We start from the raw sequence: 6,489 nt of genomic DNA on the forward strand, positions 1-6,489 counted from the left end.
TCATGTTGTTCCCAAAGAATGTCACAGTAGTTATAAAAACATAAAATCAAAACAAAGTTGAAGTAATCCATTAGTTACATGCAGTTATGTGGCTTTAAGTATTTTAAGAACTCAAGACACTATATTCTATTAGACCTGTTTAGGAAACATATGAACTTTGTTTACTCTCTGTTTCTGGATAGATATGATGCTAACCAATCAGCTATGATAAAATCCTAGATTTGGAGTGTTGTGTGATTTCCAGGCTGTGTGGCCATGTTCTAGCAGATTTGTCCACTGTTTGCTTATTTTTGTGAGTAGCATTTTCCCTTCTGACATTGTGGAGGAAAAATTGGGTCTGAATGACTTTTCTTTCTGAGCAATAGGTTAAGTTAACCTGTTATCTCATTTAAAGTCAAATGATTTTAATGTTTCTCCAGGAAATCCTTGGTGGGACAACCAACAATAATTTTCAGACTTCTTAAATACGAATATTGTCGACCTGTTTCATATTGAAATGGAACATAAAAGTTATGCTGGAAATAACCAAAATTCTATCTGCCCCAGCATCCTATATCCAGCATGACCAGCCAGGTACCTATAGGAAACCCTTAAACAGAAAGCGAGAACAAAAATTAACACTCAAAGTACTTATAGTCTCTGTTGTAGATAATATTGCATGAATTCTCTCAAATGAAAGGTGGCTATTCTTATGTCTTGTAGTAAATTTGGTTGCCTGCTACAATTATAACTTCGTCATCTTAAGTCCAGAAATTCAGATTGGGTTATAAAACTAAGAAAAGGAGGAAATCTTAACCTAGTTTGTTTGTTTTTTCATACTATGTACCTCTTGCTGTTGTCTTCCTAAGCTGAAAAGCCCAAAATTCTTTCTCAATGAAAGGAGTTATGTGAACCTTTTGATCATTTGTTGTACTTTTCTACATCTATTCCAGCTTTACATTTTTGATCTACAATGATCACAACTACAGGTATTTCAAATATGGTCACACCACATATTTGTATAAAAGTACATGCAGTCCCCAAGTTACAAACGACTCATAGTGAAGAACAGGTGTGAAACAATGGGAAGTGAGAAAAATTCATTCATTCATTTTTGGCTGGAGTTACACTTGAAAATGTACCTGTTATGTACCTGTTACATACAAATTTAACCTCTGAAGATGCTAGTCACAGATGCAGGCAAAACATTAGGAGAGAATGCTGCTGGAACATGACCATACAATCCATAAAATTCACAGCAACTCTGATTCCAGCCGTGAAAGCCTTCGACAGTACATAGCACCGATCTTGTTCGTAACTTGGGGACTGCCTGTATTATGCTGTAGTTTTATGTATTGACTTTTTGCACTGATTTTCTACTAAGGCTTGTTTTATTAGATTTGGAAAGCAGTGTTGATCCATATGTAAATAACATTGGTAATATCTATACACTGAGTTTGCTTAAAAGCACTGTCGTAAATTGAAAGTGAATCATTCCGGTAATAAGAAAGTAGCCTAGTATTGATAAACATCTACAGTGCTAAAAGCACAAATCTGATGTAGAAGTGGAAACATAACCTAATTTCTCTTGGGATAGATTATACCTTCCATCAAATGGTTAGATTACTAGAATAAGTGGTGCTTCAGATAGTCATCTCATTTTAACTCTATGTGAATTTAAAATGTTACATTACTTGGCTGTAAGCCTGTACATTTAAGCTTCCAATTAGAATATTGTTAGAGAGTTTATGAGGAAAGTACATTCAGTGGTAGATGACAGTAATTCTCTCCAATTTTGTTTACAGCAATGGGAATATATTTTAAATTAGAATCGTTTTTCTCATTTTAGGAAATTGCTTTTGCTGAGATCCCAGTTCTGCATTCTAATGATTTTGTATATACAATTAGGGGTGAAATCTGTTTTAAGGTGCAGGGGTCAAGGCAAGCAGCAATTTTGTCATAATACATACAGTACATAATATTTGTCATTGTCACTGCTTAAGTGATTGATAATCAGAAATCCCAGTCCACCTGTTGCCAATTGCTTGGTCCTTCATGTCATCTGGAGAAGCTATCCTAGAGGTACCATCCTTTCCTAAGAAGCTTGATGTGCAGTTGTTCAGAATGTGACCTTTACTACGATGTACAGCATGATTCCCAACTATTTTTAGATGGATGTTAAGAATTCCTGTTCCTACAAACTTTCAATGCATAGCCAATGTGTATATTTTATAAATGGTGTATTTCATAAATAAAGTGTTTTAAATTTCTGTGTTTATGTTTTGTGCCTTGTGTTTGAAATCCTTCTGGGTTGATTATATTTGTTTATAAATATTTATGAATAAATCAATCCATGCGAGATCTCTCAATAGATCCAAATCTAACTTCTGCACACTCTTGCTCCCAAAGGATTGTATATATCTATAAGAATGTACACTCTTCTTACTTTACAATCACTACTGTGCATACTTATGCATAAATCAAACTCCTGTAGAAGCCGAGAACAGGTTTGTGGGCCGGAATTATGGATTTTGATGACCCATGGATAAGCCAATGCTCATTCTGCAAAGAAGAGAAAGCACCTCAGGAACACTGCTGCCCCAGAAACTGCTGCCATTTCCCCATCTAGGAATTTGAAACGGTCAGAAATAGTACCATGGTGGAGAGAGTACAGGGGATGGCACTGTGATGGACTAAGTTCTTGCCTTTCACTGCTCAGAGAAGGGGGTGGTTCTTTTTAAAACAAAAGAACCAGTAATCCTATTCTCGTGGATTAGCTCAGTTTTTTTTGTTAGCGTTTTAATATTTCTAGACTTATACATGAGTAGGCTAACAGACATTGTCACAGTAATATTTCTAAGTTGTCATTTGTCTTCATAAATACATATATTCCATGTTTACTTAGAAACAAGTGCCAAGATTTTTGGATTTCTTTGCAAGCAAATCTGTCCATTGCAACCTACAAAGAAGTGATGATAGAAAACTGTGTTTTAAAAAGGCCTTTGAATGGCACCTGACACTGGTGAAATTGTTAGACTTAATCTATGATACTGTGAATCAGGAAAAGCACATAAACTTACATTGCTTCCTCATCTTGGTTTATGTGATTTCCATAGCTCTAAAGCCCCCATTGTTCCTCAAGCAGCCAGCTAGCCTGATGTACTGCTAAATGATGCAGAACTAGTTAATTGGATATGCAAACGTATGCCTGTTATACCTTGTGCTAGTGCAGCTATTCTCAAGATGGAGATTGATTTATTAATGTTCTAGTATTGATTTGCAGAGTTGGAACAATGTAAAAAGCTTTGCTATCCCAATGGGGTGTTAAGCAACCCAGCCAGAAAGTCAATTTGTTCTACTGCAGTCCCTCAGAAACTTACCTCGATGAACCACAACTCCTACTTCTTTACTGACGTCAAACCATTGACCTGCCATGTATACTGACATAGCTTGTTCTCTCTTTGCAATGATTTCGCTTTCACACTGCCTTTCCTCATATCCGCTTCTCACTTTTGTTTTAAAAGTTTTTGAAGCAAAATTCAGCCTAATAGGTCAAAATTACAATTTCCAAGATAGCCTTTCATGAAATCTTACCTGTTCTATCTGAAGAATGAGCAGGACAGGTGTAGCTGAAACTCCCTGAATATATTAATGCGACGGCAGGGTAGATAATTTATTAGGCACTGGAGAACATTTTGAGACATGTTTATGCAAAAAGAACAGGTTTCATATAATCCCCAGTTGCTTCACATCAAAACGGCAGAGCAGCGTATGGAAAACTGACAGGAAACAGGAACTTGATGCATCTGATTAAGTGGAGGAGAGAAGACAGGGGCAGGAGACTTAAAGGATAATATTCTATTGCAAGAGCTGAAAGGCCACAAATAACAGTATGCATTGGAGAAACGTTTGGAATGGAACATCATGTAGCAGCATATGGTTATTACATTTTATATCTTTTACTTTGCTCAGCTCTTCCTCACAATTTTGCAAAGAAAGTTGGGTTGAGGGAAATGGACTAAAGTCACAAGCAGTTTTGTTCCACTGAGAACTCAAATCCTAAACTACTAACAAATACTTGGTCATTGTGTATCATACTAATTCTCATGTTGGAAGCCTAGTTAGGGAAGAAAAAAGAAACCTAGTAGCCGTAATGAAAGAGTTTTTTGGAATAGAAGCTTGGTTTAGAAAAGCAGCGTTAAGATCATGCAGCTTTGGTGTCAAACTAGAATTCTCTGGAAAATACTTTGATATCTTTGGGTGAAGATACCAGGCCCCACAAACTCATTTGGGAACACACTTGTCCTGATAAAAGTGTCCCGTGAGATGCCAAGTAAAATGGGGGAAAGCAAGAAAGTGATCAATTACCTCGCATTGATAAGTGAATTACCCTCAAGATAACATTGGACCCTCTAGACACACTAATGAATTCCGTCAAGGAGTTGGGCACATAAGAAAATCAGTCAGAGAGAAGCAATTGTACCACTGGGCGGGAATGAGGTTACAGGAGTCATAAAGATGATAGCACAAAAGACAATTTATTCCTAGCCTGTCTTCGCTGAAGAGACTCGAGTGGGTGCCAATGACAGAGGTAATGATTTGGCTCTCCTTGAGATACTCCGTACAAAGTCTGGTCACAGGATCTTGCACTTCAAAATGGGCAGCCAACATTGCCAGCCAAAACCAAACGCATGATTTTTTTTAAAACTGAGGGGCAAGTAACTGTAAAACTTAAAGATGCTTAGTATGGATAAAACAGAAAGGGGGTCGTCTTTGATGGTACTGGAAATTGCAGTCACATAGTGAAGACAAATTGCTAAAAATGCAAGACTGACAGTTTCTTCAGTGTATAATCAAAGCATGACATTTCCTACCAGGACATATTATGGGTCACCAACATGGGCAGTTTTAAAAAAAATAATGGGCGATATAAAGTTGCTTTTGCTCACAGCACCAGATGCTTTAGGCCTCTAGGTCTCAAGTGTTAACAGGAGCACTCTGGTTCACTTCTGGATCCCTTTGGTCTCTTCCAGATGGGGCACATGGGGCTGTTTCTTGGTATATTTGACCCGCTGATTCCAAAAATGGCACCAGTTTCTCTGTATCGGTCGTAATTTTTGAGATACATAACATATGTCATATACCAGTCTTCATCTGCTTGCCCATAGAAAATCATAATAACCATATCTAAGAAACTTGAGCTGATACAATCCATCCAATGCAGTTTTCTGAATCGGCTCCTCAAACAACCCCAGGAACAGGCCTAAAAACCAAGACAGCAAGATTTGTTATTGTTGGGGTGTAATAGGTTGAGCACCTGGAACTTCTCCCCAAGCATGTTTTCCAGCTGATGGGCCAAAGGCAACCTCCAATTCAAAACTCCATCTAGGTGACACTTTTGTTATCTGATGTGTACTCAGTGTACACATACATTGATTCACGCCCCAAAATATTACAAATATTGTTTATAAAATTTCTTATTTTCTTATTATGTACATATAGGTTAATCCAATATTGGGGGGGGGGGCGGAATCCAAATCATTTCTGCTCCTAATCATTTTGCATAAAGGATACTACTAACCTGTATTAAAGTGCAATGGAATGGGTGCCAGTTGAAGGATTTAATGGGGGAAGAGAAGGGAGACTGCAAACCCCACCTCCTCCAAAGTGAACTGAACTGCCTAAACTGGGCTCTACCAGCCAATGGATACGCCACCACAGACATCAGAAGAGCTGCAAGGCCAAGAACAGGCCACAAGAGTAAAGGCAAAGATCCACCCAGAGGAAAAGTGTTCTTACACATCAAGGGAACCACTGACCACATAGGGAAGCTGATGAAGAAACACAGCCTATAAACTATCTACAGGCCCACTAAGAAGTCCAACAAATGCTACATCCCGCCAAGGACAAGAAGGATCCTCTCACCTCTGCAGGAGTCTACCGTATACCATGGAACTGTGGACAAGTCTACATAGGGACCACCACACGCAGGATTGCCCAAACGCCAATCCAGGAACATGAAAGGCACTGCAGACTAATCCAGAGAAGTCAGCCATAGCAGAGCACTTGATGAACCCACCTGGACACAGCATATTATCTGAGAATGCAGAAATGCTGGATTACTCACCATGTCAGACTACAAAGAGAAGCCATTGAAATCCACAAGCATGTGGACAATTTCAACAGAAAAGAGGAAACCATGAAAACGAACAAAATCTGGTTACCAGTATTACAAAAACTCTAAAATCAGGAGATTAAAGAACAACACACACAAAAACCCCAGGAATTCCAGACAAGGATCAATCAGGGACAGCTAACACCTCCCAACAAAGAATTCTCCCAGGCAGGAAGCAGCCAGGCTGCAAGATAATTCACTGCTAATAATGTCAATTGCAACATTCACACTTGCCTCAGGCAGACAAGAATTCTTTCTCCCAACCTGGACTTTCCTCCGCAGATGTGTAAGTCCCAATTGACTAGTTTCCAACAGACTTCACACCCTCTGCGAAT

The 6,489-nt window shown here is 38.6% G+C and overlaps 1 protein-coding gene across 1 annotated transcript in view; it reads right to left on the bottom strand.

The window, feature by feature from the left end:
* lrrc7 (leucine rich repeat containing 7) overlaps positions 1-6,489 on the bottom strand; it is a 645,519-nt gene that overhangs the window by 14,807 nt on the left and 624,223 nt on the right. The window lies entirely within an intron of this gene.

Source organism: Anolis carolinensis, chromosome 4 (genome assembly GCF_035594765.1).
Source record: "Anolis carolinensis isolate JA03-04 chromosome 4, rAnoCar3.1.pri, whole genome shotgun sequence".
Lineage (NCBI taxonomy): Eukaryota > Metazoa > Chordata > Lepidosauria > Squamata > Dactyloidae > Anolis > Anolis carolinensis.